This window comes from Gopherus flavomarginatus, chromosome 1 (assembly GCF_025201925.1).
Source record: "Gopherus flavomarginatus isolate rGopFla2 chromosome 1, rGopFla2.mat.asm, whole genome shotgun sequence".
In the NCBI taxonomy this organism is placed as follows: Eukaryota; Metazoa; Chordata; order Testudines; family Testudinidae; genus Gopherus; species Gopherus flavomarginatus.
This window is the reverse complement of record NC_066617.1, coordinates 131,862,739-131,879,700: the sequence shown is the minus strand read 5'-3', so window position 1 is coordinate 131,879,700 and position 16,962 is coordinate 131,862,739. Positions and strand designations below refer to the sequence as shown.

Below are 16,962 nucleotides of genomic sequence, written 5' to 3'. Positions count from 1 at the left end.
TTTTGGCTTAACAAAGAAAAGATTAAGGGGTGACTTGATCACAGTCCTTGAGTACGTACATGAGGAACAAATACTTGATAATGGGATCTTTAATCTAGATGACAAAGGTATAACAAGATCCAATGAGTGGAAGTTGAGCTAGGCCAGTGGTTCTCAAACTGTGGGTTGGGACTCCATTTTAATGGAGTCAGCAGGACTAGCTTAGACTTGCTGAGGCCTGTGCGTACAGCCGAAGCCTGAGCCCCAGTGTTCCATAGATTTTTAGTGAGACTTCTCACATGCGTCAAGTTAAGTTCATTTGCTGAATTGGGGCCATAGGCACGTTTCATACAGTGTGCAAATACTTCAGATCCATGTCAATTGAACCTCTGTCATATATGTTTATCACAGCTATAGAGGATTAATCCTGCTTCCACCGAAGTCAATGTTAAAACTTCCATTAATTTTGATGGTGCAGGATCAAGTCCTTAATATATAGATGTAGTAGTAGTAATGGAGTGTGTATGGGCCTTTTGACAGGCGTGGGTACTATTCCCATTACTGCAAGTTATCCACATACATAAAAAGGAAGCTAAATCCATTTATCCTTGTAACCTGCCCGCACAACAACTTTTTTGTTATTGATAGCAAAATCTATAGTTTTTCATTGGGAAGTATAGTTAGGTAGCATAAATCGTGGTGTCTATTATACGCTACAGATAGCATGATTACCAATATGCAAATATGACGGCAAAGAAACAGGTAGCCATTAAAAACAGTATTAAGTGAAAGTATCTCAGGGAAATGGAAAATGTGCTAACACTATGCAGGGCTGGTTAGCATACTGTTTTGGTAAACAACAAGATATCTCCATGAACAGTTTTTCTGCTAGCTTATTATGCCTTTTTTTTTTTAATCCATTAACATTTGAGTTGATATAGTGAATTAATTACTGCTTGATTGGAGACACTTGTTTTGAAAAATAACTGGGTCAAGCAACACTTCCTTGGTTTGTTTTTCAGCAATTGTTTTTCAGTAATTGTCAGTGACAGACATAACTTTAAAAGCAAACATACTGCATTACTGAGCTTCCTATTGGAAGTAAATAAGTATTCAGTCCTTTTGATCTAAGTTCTACCTGTCAAGGAGAGATGTAAACTAGAAACCATAGGAGTGCTAAGCAATATGGGAAAATGAGAGAACTTCATATCTGAAAATAGAAGCAGGCTGAGCAGTACTTATAACAATTTTAGTCTGAAAAGTGACTGTGAAACCGGTCATATGTTACTGAACAGATCTGCTACTCATATATATTGCAAGTCCTATTTTGTTTTAGGGCTGGTCCATACAGAAATTTTTGTATCAGATGAAGTGGGTATTCACCCACGAAAGCTCATGCTCCAAAACATCTGTTAGTCTATAAGGTGCCATAGGATTCTTTGCTGCTTTTATAGAAATTTTTGTGCTACTTGTAATTATATTGGTTTAGAAACTGATATAATGAAAGCAATGCAACCCCTAATCTGAATACAGCTATACCAGTTGTGACATTTTGGGGTGTACGCAGACCACTAAGAGTTCTGTCACCACCTGCCCTGTAACCTTGGGGACCTTGTGCTGTGTACTTATGTTCAGATCCCTAACACCAGTAACAGTGCACAAGCAATAGGTCTCATCAGCCCAGTTACTCTTTGCAGGGTGATACCAACAGTCCTTTCAGTCCCAAGCCTCCCCAAATCCATCCTCCCTAAGTTCTTAATCACCAAACACTCAAGGTATGTCTACACTGCAAAATTAGGTTGATTTTATAGAAGTCAATTTTTTAAAATTCGATTTTATACAGTCTAATGCATATGTCCACACTACCATGGCTAGCATCGACTTATGGAGCAGTGCACTGTGGGTAGCTATCCCACAGCTCCCACAGTCTCTGCTGCCCATTGGAATTCTGGGTTAAGCTCCCAATGCCTGATGAGGCAAAAACTTTGTCGTGGGTGGTTTTGGGTACATGTCATCAGCCCTCCCCCCCTCCTTCTGTGAAAGCAATGGCAGGCAATCGTTTCATGCCTTTTTTCTGGGGTCCTGTCCGCCGGACTCCTTAGTCCGCTATCTGCCTGGATGATCGGAACTTCAGGCAGGTAGCGGGCTGAGCGGGGCCGACAGACGGAGCCCCAGACCTGCGGCAGGCTGAGCGACTCAGCCTGCTGCCGGTCTGAGGCTCCGTCCGCCGGCTCCTGCCAGCCGGGGTCCCACTCAGCTGGCAGACCTCGAGGTCTATAGGGGTGCCTGTTCAGACATGTCTATCCTCCTCTTAGACCACCAAATGGGAGTGACTCCAGGTCATTCTCTTAAGTTCTATCTCATGGAGATTCAGTCCTGCCTGGAATACCATGTGAGCTGGAGGCTTCTGCCTCAGGCTGCTCTCCCAGTCGGCAGCACCGCGCAGTCACACCTACCCCAGCCTAGCCCTTGCTCCCATGGCTCATGAAGCCTGGACAGTAGTAAGGAGCAGTTCAACTTGTGGAATGACAAATTCAGAATGAAGGATTGCACTCTATGCACTCTAAGATTATTTCAGAGTCCTAGGTAACATTTAATCCCTATAAAAGGCTTCATGAAAATTTTCCCTGCCACTAACAAAAATGTTAATTTATCAGAGCAGCTGAAAGGGTAAGGAACCCAGGACTATAACTTAGAGAGGGCTTCCATATTATTTAACTCATAATTGATATAATTCAAAGTAAAATTTCACAGCGTGGTCTATTTTAAGACTAAAAATGCAGGAGGGGAGTCAGAAAAAGGAACAGTAACCTGTTTCTTTCCAGTTTTGAACCAGGGATGTTTCACGTTAGGTAAAAGTGATAACCACTACACTACAGGGCTTCTCTTTTTTTGCCACAGACTTTGCTGAATACACAGGAATGTTTTCTCTAGCTACAGAAGCTACTTAATGAAATGTCTATATCTATGGCCTTCCATGCCCAGTCCAAGGCTGACACAGCGTGGAGTGCATGTGACACAGTGACTTGGCTTAGGCAGGATCACCAGCGAGGCATGATACTTTTGCTGTTAAGCAGACATAGCAATTCTTTCCTGGCCTCTGCCACTGAATGCCTCCATGCATTATGCTGTGCCCTATCAGAGCAAGAGGACTGCATGAGCTCAAAAAACATGTCATCACGAGTGCTTTTTTTTCGCCTTCTAATCTGTGATAACCTCGGGAATGGAGATGATCGGGGGAGTGTAGAAACATTCTGGGGGGACTGCATGGTCACCTGTGCTGCTGAGTGCTGCTCAGTTCGCCACGCTGGCCAAACAGGAAATGAAATTCAAAAGTTCCAGGGGCTTTTCCTGTGTACTTGGCTAGTGCATCCAAGTTCAAAGTGCTGTCCAGAGCAGTCACAACGGAGCACTCTGGGAAGGCTCCTGGAGGCCAATACCTTCTAATTGTGTCCACACTACCCCAAATTCGACCCAGCAATATAGATTTCAGCGCTAATCCCGTCATCGGAGAGGAGTACTGAAATCGATTTTAAGAGCCCTTTAAGTCAAGAAAAATGACTTCGTCATGTGGACAGGTACAGGGTTAAATCCATCTAACACTGCTAAATTCGACCTAAACTCATAGTGTAGACCAGGGCTCAGACTCGGGGGTGAAGCTGTGCAACCAGCCCTCCAGTTATCAGCTCATTTTGGCACACACACTCCATACAGTTTGCATACCAGAGTCAGGGGAAAAAACCTATACAAGTTAAACAGAAAATAAACATAAAGATGCAGCCTCAGGGTTCTACACTTTCAAATTAAATAAAACCTCTTTTCTAATACCAGTTACTTATTGCCTTAAAATAGTTTCCCAGTGCACACCCACGCTATAGGAAGGATCCAGCTTTCACAGACATCCTTCTGCCTCTAGTTTGTATCTCAAGTTATGGATTAAAAAGTTCAGTTCTAAACCTGCTTTTCAAAGGCTTTTTTTCCCCCCTTTTCTCCTTCCCTCTCTGTCTGCATCAATAGTGACTCATGGTTATTCAGATTGGGAAAATTCTCTCTTGATTTGATAGCTGGTATGTTCTTTTTGTTAACTCTAATGATCCATCATTGTCTTTTACTGGACTGGACAATGGATGGGTCTTTGAAGCTGGTTTTGTGTAAACTGGTTTGGGAGGTGCCCCCCATGCTTGACTACCTTACTGGCTTGTTGAGAGGTGGACGTGATGTGGTGCCATGAATTCTGAGCACAGATTTCTATATACATAAATATATAAATTCATAACCATAGCCTGTATAAGTATCTCATAATGACTGTTACGATCAGTGCATTACAAGCTTTCATAAAAGATCTTGCTCAATATACTCTTACAGTAAAATAACATAGTATGCGATCACTTGGATTAATTGCTTATTTTGGGGGTTTGGACCTTCTGTTCTCCCCTTCAGAGAGTATAGTGGTACTTTTCTTGGCATAGCTTAGATCTGAAGTAAGTTTTACCAGAGAGGTACCATTATACTGGTATAACTTTGTCCATATTTCTAAACTGGTATAGTTAAAGCAGCACATCAAGTGTGTGTCGACCAATCCCCAGTGACGAAGGTAACTTTTTATTACGGAGTCCAGAAAACAAGAAATCCATTTCTCCAAATTTTTGGAGGCTTTGACATATTTTTGTCTGGCATTGGCACAAAACTGAGACCTTTCAAAAATGTTCACGCCTTCTCTCATCCCATACATCCCAAGATAGCCAATAGCCCATGATTAGGAGTCTCATCCATACCATGGAAGACTTGACTTCAAGTCCCTGCACTGAATCAAATGAGTATCCCTAATGCTTGATTTATTGGCTATTGTGGGGAGGGTGGCTCTCTGTTTCTCACACCCAATTTTTTTTATAGGACAGTGGTTTTCAATCAGTGGTCTGCAGACCCCTGGGGATCCGCAGAATATGTTTAAGATTTTCAAAGGGGGCTGCACCTCCAATCAAAAATGTTTAAGGTTGAAAAAAGGTTGAAAACCGCTGTTATAGGACATAAAAAAAAAACTATGATTCCCAGATTACATATATTTTGTAGATTGTATAGCTACGTTATTGGAAGGAAGAAAAAATGCCAAGTAACATTCTTAGTGTTTGAATATAACTGCAGTATTTTTCCAGATAAGTAGTATGGGCTAGATCCTCATCTGGGGTAAATCAGCACTGACTTCAGTTGGGCTATTCCAGCTTACATCAGCTAAGGATCTGGCCATATGTATTTAATAATATACAATCAGGCTTCCAAGTGGGTAAAACACTCATAATTGGTGGCACAAGAGAAAAATATCAAATAATGCCTGATGGTCAACCTTTATCTGATTGATTTCAATATTACCTTGAAGGAAACAGGAGAATTTGTAATTCTATTAGTACTGTATTCCAGATATTCTTTCCATACTAAGGCTTGTCCTGTTCTGGATGGATTACTAAATGGAGAATTATCCCAACATGTAATAAGCTCTACAAAATCTGGCCACACAGAGTTCAGGAGTCCTGAGAAAAGTTCCAGTCCAGTGGTGAGTCTTGGGTGCTCCTGGTCATCTTTGGCACGCCAGTGAACTCTCCCCAGCAAACCCCTCAGGTGTCCTCTTCTGCCACCCTCTGCAAAGCCACACAGAGCAACCATCTCTCTACTTAACTAGCCAGCAGCCTCCCCCCTTATTCCCAGTGCAAAGTCACAAGCCCCAGTACTCACAGCCCCTTGCAGCTCTGGGCAGCAGTGATACTGGATCCAGCTCTGGCCTGTCCTGCTAGGATGATTCCTTTGTCTTCCCTTCCTGCTTGATGACTCTGTTTACTGCTTAAATGCAAATTAAGCAGAGCACACATTTCTTTGTTTAGGACAGACCTGTTTGCCAACTTCTATTTGAATAGGACTGTGGCGTTTGGAACGTGTGCTAATAACCTCACACAGGGGAATCTGATAACTTCACATACAACATTATCACACACATTTTACCAGGACAATACTGACCAGCAAACTGAGTTTTCAAATGATATCTTGTAAGGAACACTTTGTACAAAAGATAAATAGAATAATATGGAAGATGTGAATACAGGGGTATATTCTGTCACAGCATCATAACAGTGATACAAAACATTGTTTCACAGCAATTTCCATATAAAATCTTCAAAACACTCAAAAGTCAGGGTTCAAAGACAGATGGAAGGCATCAAAGCACAGAATCATAAAATCCTAGGACTTGAAGGGACCTCAAGAGGTCACCTAGTTTGGTCCCCTGCACTCATGGCAGGACTAAGTATTATCTAGATCAGAGATTCTCAAACTTCTTGTTTGTGTGGACTACTTGAAAATTGCTGAGGGTCTCGGCGGACCACTGAATGATCTTTCCAAATGTTGTTTGTACTGTTAGCTAACTGCTGTAAAGTGCTTTGGATAAAAGCCCTACATAAAAAAACCATTAATAATAATAAACTTTTTCATTCTGCAAATAAAATCACTCAACTCATATTTTAATATCAGTAGTCTTACCTTTCTAATGTGACTAATGTGCCCTCTCTCCCCCCATGGCAGCCCCTGAGAAGGAGAGGGCTCTTTCCCCCACTTCCCAGCCCCCAAGCTGGGGCTGGGAAGTAGGGGAGTCTTTCCCTGGCAGCCGCAGCTCTGGAGCTGGGAAAGTCACCTCTTTCTCTGGCTGCCGCAGCCCTGTATGTCCCAAATTCCCCCCTCTCACCCCACTTCCTCCTCCCACCTACCTCCTGTTGCCCCCAAGGCCACCACCTCACCTTACATGTGTGTCTTCTCCTGGATCCAGGCACCTAATTAGTGGAGCCATGCCTGTGCGGCTCCACTAATAAGGTGGGTGGCCCTTCATTCTCTTGTGTGTAGCCGCCCAGGTATGCACCTTAGAGGGAACTCCATGAACCACCTGAATGGAGCTCGTGGATCACTGGTTGTCCATGGACCACAGTTTGACAACCTCTGATCTAGACCATCCCTGACAGGTATTTGTCTAACCTATTCTTAAAAATCTATAGTGATGGAGATTCCTCTCTAGGCAATTTATTCCAGTGCTTAACCACCCTCACTGTTGGGTAGTTTTCCTAATTTCCAACCTAAACTTCCCTTGCTACAATTTAAGCCCATTGCTTCTTGTCCTATCCTTAGAGATTAAGAACAATTTTTCTCCCTCCTCCTTGTAACAACCTTTTATGTACTTGAAAACTGTTATGTCCTTTCTCAGTCTTCTCTTCTCTAGACTAATTATTCTGGCTTCTCCAGATGCAAATAACTGAGGAGAGATTGGTCCCTTATTAAGCCCTGGTGTACCAGAAAAAGCTGTTTTCTTGTTTTGAGAAGCCAGTTTAAAGTTAGTTTCTTCTCTGAATCAACTGTATCTTTTATAATTCATTTTGCATGAAATACAGACTTGTCTTAAACTCAGACCTGAGCACTATGGATTAGCAGCTTCCTATCCAAAGCCTAGGAAAAGGGATAGGCATGCAAAATTGTCTCTAATAGAGGTTCTGGCTACCCAATATTTTTTTTTTGATCATTCCTTCCCCTGAGCTATCCTACACCCTTACAGTCTCTATGTTATCTCCCAAAAGACAAATATAAGAAAAAGTCTTTTCAATGGAATTTTTTTTGACCAGTTAAAGCATTAATCCTCCTTTTGTGAAGCCTTTACAAAAGGTACCCCAAAGCCCTGACTACCTGACAGTTAACTCATGCAAGCCTCATCTGCCTAGAAAGGTTATACCAGTATGAGGTCAGACAGGGTGAATTTAAGCTACTATAGTTATACCAATATAACTCCCCTGTGAGGACATTCTGGATATGCCTACACTATGAAAGTAGTTTGATTTACTAGAAGTCTATTCTTTAGAAATCAATTTGATACAGTTGGTTGTGTGTGTCCCCACTAAGCACATTAAGTTGGCAGTGTATGTCCGCAGTACGCTGGCTAGCGTCGACTTTCGGAGCATTGCATTGTGAGTAGCTATCCCACAGTTCCTGCAGTCTCTTCCACCCATTGAAATTCTGGGTTGAGCTCCCAATGCCTGATGGGGCAAAAACATTGTCGCAGGTGTTTCTGGGTACATGTCGTCAGGCCTCCTTCCCTCCGAGAAAGCAATGACAAAAAATAGTTTCTTGCCTTTTTTCCTGGGTTACCCATGCAGACAACATACCACAGCAAGCATGGAGCCTGCTCATCTCACTGTCAACGTATGTCTCCTGGGTGCTGCTGGAAGACGCGGTACTGCAGTGCTACACAGCTGCATCCCCTTGCCTTGCTTTATAGATGGCAGACAGTACAATATGACTGCTAGCCATCGTTGTTGTCCCATGGGTGCTTCTGGCCAACCTCGGTTAGGTTGTTTGGGGGCACCTGGACAAAAATGGGAATGACTCCAGGTCATTCTCTTTAAGTTTCATCTAATGGAGATTCAATCCTGCCTGGAATATCATGCAAGCTGGAGGCTTCTGTCACAGGCTGCTTTCCCAGTTGGCAGCACCGCGCGGTCACGCCTACCCCAGCCTAGCCCTTGCTCCCATGGCTCATGAAGCCTGAACAGTAGTAAGGAGCAGTTCAACTATAGGATGAGCAAGTGCATAATGGTGGTAGAATGTGCCTTTGGACATTTAAAAGCTCGCTGGTGCAGTTTACTGACTCAGTTAGACCTCAGCGAAACCAATATTCCCATCCCAAGTTATTGCTGCTTGCTGTGTGCTCCACAATATCTGTGAGAGTAAGGAGGAGATGTTTATGGCGGGGTGGGAGGTAGAGGCAAATCGTCTGGCTGCTGATTATGTGCAGCCAGACACCAGGGCAGTTAGAGCACAGCAGGGCACACTGTGCATCAGAGAAACTTTGAAAGCCAGTTTCATGACTTGTTAGGCTACGGTGTGAAAGTTCTGTTTGTTTCTCCTTGATGAAAACCTGCCCCCTTGGTTCACTCTACTTCCTTGTAAGCCAACCGCCCTCCCCTCCCCTCCTCCCTTTGATCTCCTTTTGCAGAGGCAATTATCATAACTTTAGTCCTAGATTTGGACCTTAGCGTCCAAAATATGGGGGTTAGCATGAAAACCTCCAAGCTTAGTTACCAGCTTGGACCTGGTACCTGCTGCCACCACCCAAAAAATTAGAGTGTTTTGGGGCACTCTGGTCCCCCTGAAAAACCTTCCCTGGGGACCCCAAGACCCAAATCCCTTGAGTCTCACAACAAAGGGAAATAATCCTTTTTCCCTTCCCCCCTCCAGGTGCTCCTGGAGAGATACACAGACACAAGCTCTGTGAAACTACACAGAGTGATTCCCCCTCTCTGTTTCCAGTCCTGGAAACAAAAAGTACTTTCCTATTCCCCCAGAGGGAATGCAAAATCAGGCTAGCAATCCAACACACAGATCTCCCCTGATTTCTTCCTCCCACCAATTCCCTGGTGAGTACAGACTCAATTTCCCTGAAGTAAAGAAAAACTCCAACAGGTCTTAAAGAAAGCTTTATATAAAAAGAAAGAAAAAATAAGTACAAATGGTCTCTCTGTATTAAGATGATACAACACAGGGTCAATTGCTTAAAAGAATATTGAATAAACAGCCTTATTCAAAAAGAATACAAATCAAAGCACTCCAGCACTTATATTCATGCAAATACCAAAGAAAAGAAACCATAGAACTTACTATCTGATCTCTTTGTCCTTACACTTAGAAACAGAAGACTAGAAAGTAGAAATTACTTCTCCAAAGCTCAGAGAAAGCAGGCAGACAGACAAAAAGACTCAGACACACAATTCCCTCCACCCAAAGTTGAAAAAATCTGGTTTCCTGATTGGTCCTCTGGTCAGGTGCTTCAGGTGAAAGAGACATTAACCCTTAGCTATCTGTTTATGACACGCCCCCCAAATTGCAGACAGTGGAGAAGCTCACTGGCGGCGATTTCCTTCTAGAACTTGAAAATAAACAGATTAATACAACACATGCACCTTTACATATACTCCTAAGTATATAACTACAGACTTCTACATTTTAAGAACCTTTTTAACTACTGAATTCTGGGAAACTCTCACGGGAGAGTGCATCAGCTACTTTGTTAGAAGCTCCTGTGATGTGTTGAATTTCAAAATCAAAAATCTTGGAGAGCTAAACTCCAACGAAGAAGTTTCTTGTTGTTCCCCTTGGCAGTATGAAGCCACTTTAGTGCAGCATGGTCAGTTTGTAGTTGGAACCGCCGTCCCCAAACATATGGGCGTAGCTTTTCCAGGGCGTACACAATGGCATAGCATTCCTTTTCACTGACTGACCAGTGACTTTCCCTCTCAGATAGTTTCTTGCTGAGAAACACGACAGGATGGAAGTTGTGATCTGTTGCTTCCTGCATGAGCACTGCTCCTATACCACGCTCAGATGCATCCGTGGTTACTAGGAATGGCTTGTCAAAGTCCGGGGCCCTGAGCACAGGGTCAGACATGAGCGTCGCCTTAAGCTGGGTAAAGGCCTTTTGACACTCATCAGTCCACTTAAAGGCATTTGGCTGGGTCTTTTTGGTCAGGTCGGTCAATGGGGCAGCGATTTGGCTGTAGTGTGGTACAAATCGCCTGTAGTATCCGGCCAAGTCTAAGAAGGATTGGACCTGCTTCTTGGACCGTGGGACAGGCCACTTTTGGATAGCATCCACCTTGGCCTGTAGGGGGTTTATGGTTCCTCGACCCACCTGGTGCCCCAGGTAAGTCACTCTGTTTTGGCCTATTTGACACTTTTTGGCCTTAACAGTTAGTCCTGCCTGCCTGATGCGCTCAAAGACCTTTTTCCAGGTGTAGTAGGTGTTCGGGCCAGGAGTCTGAAAAAAATGGCCACATCATCGAGGTAGGCAACTGCAAATTCTCCCAGTCCAGCTAGTAGACCATCTACCAGCCTCTGGAAGGTGGCGGGTGCATTTCGAAGGCCGAAAGGAAGGACATTGAATTCATACACCCCCCGCATGGGTGACGAATGCTGACCTCTCCTTGGCAGGTTCATCTAGCGGTACTTGCCAGTACCCCTTGGTTAAGTCTATTGTAGAGATTGAACTGGGCACGTCCCAACTTTTCCAATAGCTCATCGGTACGTGGCATTGGATAGTTGTCCAGACGAGTTTACAGCATTTAGCTTACGGTAGTCTACGCAAAAGCGTATTTCCCCATCTGGGTTGGGTACCAGAACCACTGGAGATGCCCATGCACTGGTAGATGAGCGGATTATACCCATCTGTAGCATGTTCTGGATCTCCCGTTCTATAGCAGCTTGGGCATGAGGAGACACTCGGTAGGGTGGGGTTCTGATTGGGTGAGCATTACCTGTATCAATGGAGTGGTATGCCCGTTCAGTCCGTCCTGGGGTGGCTGAGAACAATGGGGCGAAGCTAGTGCACAGCTCCTTGATTTGTTGCCGCTGCAGACGTTCCAGGGTGGTTGAGAGGGTTCACCTCTTCCACGCCACCGTCTTTTTTTCCCGTCGTAGTAGACACCGTCAGGCCACTCAGCATCATCTCCTGGACCTGTAAACTGACAAACCTGTAAGTCTCTGGAATAGAAAGGCTTGAGAGAATTAACATGGTACACTTTAGGCTTTAGTGAGGAATTGGGAAATGCTATGAGGTAGTTTACAGCTCCCAGGCGCTCTTGGACCGTGAATGGCCCTTCCCATGATGCTTCCATCTTATGGGCCTGTTGCGCCTTCAAGACCATAACCTGGTCTCCTACCTTGAAGGAAACGTTCTCTGGCATGTCTGTCATACCAGGCCTTTTGCTCTTCTTGAGCATCCTTTAGGTTCTCTCTAGCAAGGGCTAAAGAGTGTCGGAGGGTGCTTTGTAGGTTGCTTACAAAGTCCAGAATGTTAGTTCCTGGAGAAGGCGTAAACCCCTCCCATTGCTGCTTCACCAACTGTAATGGCCCCTTAACCTCGTGACCATACACTAGTTCAAATGGTGAAAACCCTAAACTGGGATGTGGTACAGCCCTGTAGGCAAACAGCAACTGCTGCAACACTAGGTCCCAATTATTGGAGAATTCGTTGATGAATTTTCGTATCATGGCCCCCAAAGTTCCATTGAACCTTTCCACCAGGCCATTGGTTTGATGGTGGTACGGGGTGGCAACCAAGTGATTCACCTCATGAGTTTCCCACAGTTTTTCCATGGTCCCTGCCAGGAAATTAGACCCTGAATCTGTAAGGATGTCGGAGGGCCAACCTACCCTGGCAAAGATGTCTGTTAAGGCCAGGCACACAGTGTTAGCCCTGGTGTTGCCTAGAGCGACTGCTTCTGGCCATCGGGTAGCAAAGTCCACTAAAGTCAGTACGTACTGCTTTCCTCTGGGCGTCTTTTTTGGGAAAGGGCCCAGAATATCCACAGCTACTCGCTGGAATGGGACCTCAATTATGGGGAGTGGCTGGAGAGGGGCCTTGACCTGGTCTTGAGGCTTTCCCACTCTTTGGCATACCTCACAAGACCGGACATACTTGGCAACGTCCTTGCCCATCCCCTCCCAGTGGAAGGACTTCCCCAACCGGTCCTTGGTTCTGTTCACCCCAGCATGGCCACTGGGATGATCATGGGCTAAGCTTAAGAGCTTCCCCCGGTACTTAGTTGGAACCACCAACTGTTTTTGCGGCTGCCATTCTTCCCGGTGTCCACCAGAAAGAATCTCCTTGTATAAAAGTCCTTGGTCTATAACAAACCGGGATCGATTAGAAGAGCTGAGAGGCTGTGAGGTGCTCCGTGCCGCCGCCCAAGCTTTCTGAAGGCTGTCATCCGCTTCCTGCTCAGCCTGGAACTGTTCCCTTGAGGCTGGGGTCACCAGTTCTTCCTCAGACTGTGGACTTGGGCTTGGTCCCTCTGGAAGCGATGTAGGGTGATGGGGTTGTTTCCGTTGCTGGTGAACCGCTCTCCGCTGGTGCACCTGAGGGTATTTCAGGCTCTGGCTGAGCCTTTTGGGTATGGCTGTCTGTTGCTTCTGCCAGTTTTGGCTCGCTGGCGCCCTCTGGCGTTGAGTTTGAAGATGGGGTTGCACTTGCTGGTGCTGGTTGCTGTTCCAGTTCCGGGCCTGGGACTGGAGATGCTGTGGCTGTTTCAGTGGTAGGCATGGAATCCGGGTCCACTACCTCTGTCTGGGTCTCTGGTAACACAGACGGGGCCTCTGTGGACGGCTCAGGAACAGGAATGGGTCTGGAAGCTTGCCTGGTTTGGCTACTTGTAACCATTCCCACTCTCTTGGCCTGCTCACCTGGTTGGCCAAGTCTTCCCCCAGTAGCATGGGGATAGGATAATTGTCATAGACTGCAAAAGTCCACATTCCTGACCAGCCTTTGTACTGGACAGGCAGTTGAGCTGTAGGCAAGTCTACAGCTTGTGACATGAAGGGGTAAATTGTAACTTTGGCCTTTGGGTTGATGAATTTGGGGTCAACGAAGGATTGGTGGATAGCTGACACTTGTGCCCCCGTGTTTCTCCAAGCAGTAACCTTCTTTCCGCCCACTCTCAAATTTTCCCTTCGCTCCAAGGGTATTTGAGAGGCATCCGGGCCTGGGGATCTTTGGTGTGATGGTGGTGTAATGAATTGCACTCGCATGGTGTTCTTGGGACAGTTGGCCTTGATATGTCCCAGTTCATTACACTTAAAGCATCTTCCATCTGATGGGTCACTGGGCCGAGGTGAGTTACTGGAGACTGGTGAGGTTGAAGGGTAGGGTATCTGTGGCTTTACTTGGGTGGTATGTGGGGTCTTTGGCTGTCCTCGGTTGTAGGGTTTATGGTCTGTGTGCCCCCTGGGGTAATCGTTCCCCTTGACAGTAGCTTTCTTGCTTTCTGCCAGTTCCATCCATTTGGCTCCAATTTCCCCCGCCTCAGCGATATCTTTCGGATTTCCATCTTGTATGTACCGGGTGATGTCTTCAGGAACACCATCCAAGAACTGCTCCATTTGTATGAGGAGGTGCAGTTCTTCCAAGGTTTGAATGTTGTTTCCTGTTATCCAGGCCTCATAGTTTTTTGAAATGTAGTAGGCGTGTTTGGGAAAATGACACCTCTGGTTTCCACTTTTGGGTTCTGAAGCGCCGACGGGCATGATCTGGGGTTATCCCCATTCTGTATCTGGCCTTGGTTTGAAAAAGTTTATAGTCATTCATTTGCTGCTTAGGCATTTCAGCTGCCACCTCTGCTAAAGGTCCACTGAGCTGTGACCTCAATTCTACCATGTACTGGTCTTCGGGAATGCTGTACCCAAGACAGGCTCTTTCAAAATTTTCCAAGAAGGCCTCGGTGTCATCACCTGCCTTGTAGGTGGGAAATTTCCTGTGCTGTGGAGCAATAATGGGCGCCGGGTTGTTAGGGTTGGCTGGCACATGCAGCCCAGCTTTTGCCAACTCCAGTTCATGTTTTCTCTGTTTTTCCTTCTCTTCATTCTCTTTTTGTTGTTTTTCCATTTCTTTTTGGTGCTTTTCCATTTCTCGGCGGTGGGCCAACTCTTCTTCTTCTTGTTTCCTTCGGTGGGCGAACTCTTCTTCTTCTAGTTTTCTTTTGTGTGCTGCCTGTTTGATTTGTTCTTCTCTTTCTTTCATCTCCATCTCTTTTTGTTTTATTTCCAGTTGTCGCCTGTGTTCAGCTTCTTTGATTTGTTCTTCGGCCTCAATTTTTGCCTTAGAAGTCATGGTTCCTGTTTTCTGGTGTTGGGGTGCCCTCCGGTGTTTATTTTCTGAACTGCAGGTTCTCTGTTGCCTCCTGGAGTCTGCCTAGCAACAGTGCCTTTTTTCCCTTTCTCTCTCTAGCTAATGTTCAATGAAGGGAAACCAGAAAAACCACTTTATTTGCATGCATATAAGTGCTGGTACTTGCCTCCTAATGGGAGGGCTATTGCATGACAAAAGACCCTTAACAGTCTGGTAATGGCTTCTCGCTTAACATGCAAGCCACAAACTGCCAGAGAGAGCAGAAAAAAAAATTCTCTTTGGTTCCCTTTTAAAACCAACTGTTTCTCTCTGCTAAAAAGCCCTTAGCAGAGAAAAGAAAAATATAATATTCCTACTGGCTTCTGGATTCTGTCTATATCCCACCAGCTGCACACCATATCATAACCTTAGTCCCAGATTTGGACCTTAGCATCCAAAATATGGGGGTTAGCATGAAAACCTCCAAGCTTAGTTACCAGCTTGGACCTGGTACCTGCTGCCACCACCCAAAAAATTAGAGTGTTTTGGGGCACTCTGGTCCCCCTGAAAAACCTTCCCTGGGGACCCCAAGACCCAATCCCTTGAGTCTCACAACAAAGGGAAATAATCCTTTTTCCCTTCCCCCCTCCAGGTGCTCCTGGAGAGATACACAGACACAAGCTCTGTGAAACTACACAGAGTGATTCCCCCTCTCTGTTTCCAGTCCTGGAAACAAAAAGTACTTTCCTATTCCCCCAGAGGGAATGCAAATCAGGCTAGCAATCCAACACACAGATCTCCCCTGATTTCTTCCTCCCACCAATTCCCTGGTGAGTACAGACTCAAAATCCCTGAAGTAAAGAAAAACTCCAACAGGTCTTAAAAGAAAGCTTTATATAAAAAGAAAGAAAAATAAGTACAAATGGTCTCTCTGTATTAAGATGATACAACACAGGGTCAATTGCTTAAAAGAATATTGAATAAACAGCCTTATTCAAAAAGAATACAAATCAAAGCACTCCAGCACTTATATTCATGCAAATACCAAAGAAAAGAAACCATAGAACTTACTATCTGATCTCTTTGTCCTTACACTTAGAAACAGAAGACTAGAAAGTAGAAATTACTTCTCCAAAGCTCAGAGAAAACAGGAAGACAGACAAAAGACTCAGACACACAATTCCCTCCACCCAAAGTTGAAAAAAATCCGGTTTCCTGATTGGTCCTCTGGTCAGGTGCTTCAGGTGAAAGAGACATTAACCCTTAGCTATCTGTTTATGACAGCAATAAAGTCATTGTTGTTTCAAATTCATGCATTCTTTATTAATTCATCACACAAATGGGGGGATAACTGCCGAGGTAACCTGGGAGGGGTCAAGGAGGAGGGAAGCATAGGGGTGGGGTAGTTGTAGGGGCACCCCCTAGAACGGCATGCAGCTCATCATAGAAGTGGCATGTCTGGGGCTCTGACCCGGAGCGGCCATTTGCCTTGGTTCTTTGGTAGGCTTCATGCGACACTGCTGTGGGTCCCTGTTATAACCTCTGTCCTTCATGCCTGTAAGCCGGTTGTGTCGGGGCTCGTCCCCCTCAGGTGCGGCGGGGAGCCAGGGCGCCTCCTTACGCGCTGCAGTCCGGGTAGGCTTAGCCCTCGGCAGGTGTTGAGCGGGGTACAGGGTCTGTAAACAGGGTAGAGCCCCGGCCCTCTAGCCGGGGTCGGGGCTCTCAAAGTCAATAAGCCCCGGCCCTTGGACAGGGCGGGCAGCAATAGTTCAGGCTCAGGCCTATAGCAGGGCTGAGCAAACACAGTATCAGCCCAGGCCCTTGGACAGGCCGGGCAGTAATAGTTCAGGCTCAGGCCCCTAGCAGGGGCTGAGCAAACACAGTAGCAGCCCGGGCCCTTGGTCCGGGCGGGGCACCAACACAAGTCTAGTTTAGCTCTGGCCCTCTGGGTCAGGACAGAGCAGTGACAAAGTCAAAGTGGGCCCAGCCCTTGGTTCGGGCGGGGCACCAAACACAAGTCTAATTGGCTCTGGCCCTCTGGGTCAGGGCAGAGCAGTGGCAATAGGCGGGAAGAGGGGGAGTCTGCCACCCGGTTATGGGTGGCAGGGGGAACGCAGGCCCTCCCACTCCACTGCGTTCCAGCCCAGGGCCCTAGCAGCGGTCAAGACCCGCTGCGGTCAGTGGGGATCCTGGCCGCAACACACTGACATGGGTTCGGGCGCTTCAGGAGCCGAACCGGGGTTGGCTATCCCCGGGCTACTTCCAACCTCCCCCTCTCTGGGTACCTGGTCCTCGCCGGCGTCGTC

At 45.9% G+C, this 16,962-nt stretch overlaps 1 protein-coding gene across 1 annotated transcript in view; it reads left to right on the top strand.

The window, feature by feature from the left end:
* The window catches only part of SHISAL1 (shisa like 1), a 272,323-nt gene that overhangs the window by 92,179 nt on the left and 163,182 nt on the right, over positions 1 to 16,962 (top strand). The gene's annotated exons all lie outside the window — the stretch shown is intronic.